This window comes from Macaca nemestrina, chromosome 2 (assembly GCF_043159975.1).
Source record: "Macaca nemestrina isolate mMacNem1 chromosome 2, mMacNem.hap1, whole genome shotgun sequence".
In the NCBI taxonomy this organism is placed as follows: Eukaryota; Metazoa; Chordata; class Mammalia; order Primates; family Cercopithecidae; genus Macaca; species Macaca nemestrina.
Window position 1 is genome coordinate 5,562,679 of NC_092126.1, and position 2,398 is coordinate 5,565,076.

Consider the following 2,398-nt stretch of genomic DNA (forward strand, 5'->3'; position numbering starts at 1 on the left):
GCTGGCTGACTGCCAACTCTTCTGCACCTCCTACTCCACCTGTGACAACCTGTCTTATACCTTACTATAGCTTTTAAAATCATTTATGTTTCTATCATCTTCAGTAGACTTTCTGCTTCTGTGGGGCAAAGATCATGTTTTATTCATACTTTAACCTCTCTGTGCTCCGGGTTGCTTATCTTTAAAATAGAGATAATAATAGGACTAATCTCATAACATTTTATTTTATTTCTTAAATCGACAAATAATAATTGTACATATTCATGGGGTAAACAGTGACTTTCAATACATATAATGTAAGTGATCAGATCAGGGTAATTATTATATTCATCATCTCAAATATTGATCATTTATTTGTATTGGGAAACTTCATTATCCTCCTTCTGCTAATTTTAAACTATGTAAAATATTATTATTAACTATAACCATATTACAGTGGTATAGAACACTAGAACTTATTCCTCCCACCTAGCTGTAACATTGTGTCCTTTTACAAATCTTTCCCTCCTTTCCCCTACCCTTCCCAGCTCCTCCTATCCTTTGTTCTACTTTTTACTTCTGTGAAATCAACTTTTTCTTTTATCTTACACATATGAGTGAGAACATGTGGTGTTTAACTTTCTGTTTCTTAGGTTTATTTCATCAAACATAATGTCCTTCCATTTCATCTATGTTGCTGCAAATGACAGGATTCCATTCTTTTTTATGACTGAATAACATTTTATTGTGTATATGTACCCCATTTTCTTTATGCATTCGTTTGTTGTTGAACACCTAAGTTGATTCCATATTTTGACTCTTGTAATAGTGCTGCAATAAACATGTGGGTGCAGATGTCTCTTTGATATACTGATTCCCTTTCTTTTGGTAAAGAAGATTCCCAGTAGTGGGATCGCTGGATCATATGGTAGTTCTAGTTTTTTTTTTTTTTTTTTTTTTGAAAACTCCATACTGTTCTCCATAGTGATTGTACTAGTTTACATTCCCAACAACAGTGCATAAGAATTCTCTTCTGTCTGCTTCCTCACTAGCATGTGCTTTATTTTCTTTGTCTTTTGATAATAGCCATCCTAACTGGGGTGAAATGATATCTCTATTTTAAAGATAAGAAACCTGGAGCACAGAGAGGTTAAAGTATGAATAAAACATGATCTTTGCCCCCACAGAAGCATAAAGTCTATTGAAGATGATAAGCATTTCTCTGCTGATTAGTGATGTTGAACATTTTTTTCATATATTTGTTGGCCATTTGCATGTTCATATAGCTTTATAAAGATAATAGTCACTAAAACATTTAGAATCTTTATAGTGCCTGGCACATAGTAAGCTCTGAGCAATGTTAGGTCAATATTATCATCATTTTGTTATCATGGTGAGTGTAGTTAATGTCACATGGTAAAGTACACAAAAACATGCATGTTAAATGCTACTAATTCGTGAAACATTTTTATTGTTATCTATGTTTAGGACACTCTGTAGACTACACTGAAGAAAGAAAAAGGAGGCCATTTAAAAAATAAGGGTGGGAAAAAGGAACAAGATATATACATAAATTATTCTGATACAGAATAGAAAATAGTGATGGAAAAGTAAATCATCAGTTTTGGAACCATTAGTGAGCGGATCATCAGTGTTCTTGGTAGAGAATATTTTCAGCCTGAGAGTATCAGGGAAGACTGTAGAAAGGAGATGGAGTTTTTGTTGGATCTAGAGGAAAATATAAGATTTGAATTTGTAGACACTTGTGGTAGGTAGTGGTTTGATGAGGTCAAGATCTGACAGCAATGATGATGTAAGCAAAGGTAAGAAAAATCTTGACAGAGGAGCTATTGTGATCAAGAAGGTGGTTCTCTCAGTCAAGGTTTGTCCATTGTACTCCAGATGTGCTGACCCCTGCAATTTCCCCACAAGTGGGAAACCAGACTGCATAATTTGTGGTGGTGGGGGTCTGTGATCCCACATTCTCCTGGTTTAAAAAAAAGGAAAATATTGAGGTTTGTTTAGGATATGTCTAGGAGTTAAGCTTGGAGAAGAATGGAAAGATCTTGAATGTCAGACCACAAATTTTGCATTAAATTTGATTTGCTTTCTATTTAATAAAGCATCTGGGTTCTTAAAATTATGTATAAAAATAATGATAAATTATGAACTAGAAGGTTCTCCCTGTTCTTATTCACTGTAGATAATGGGAAGGCAGTTATATGAAAAAGCATTCTGGATTAGATGGCTTGCCTCTGCCTTTGAAGTATGACGCTTAGGTTCTGAACCCAGATCTGGTTCACCATGTGACTCTTATCATGTGCCACTCCTCCCCTGCCTTTAGCTTCTCCATCTGTAAAAGAATAAATATGAAGAGTACACAGAGATGCATTCTAAAGATATCTCCTGTTCTAAAACC

At 34.7% G+C, this 2,398-nt stretch overlaps 1 non-coding gene across 1 annotated transcript; it reads left to right on the forward strand.

Moving 5' to 3' along the window:
* Positions 1 to 1,807: 1,807 nt before the first annotated feature.
* LOC112424805 (U1 spliceosomal RNA) lies at positions 1,808 to 1,969 on the forward strand. Its single transcript, XR_003015742.1, has one exon. It is a non-coding gene; the product is annotated as a U1 spliceosomal RNA (small nuclear RNA).
* The last annotated feature ends 429 nt before the right edge of the window (positions 1,970 to 2,398 follow it).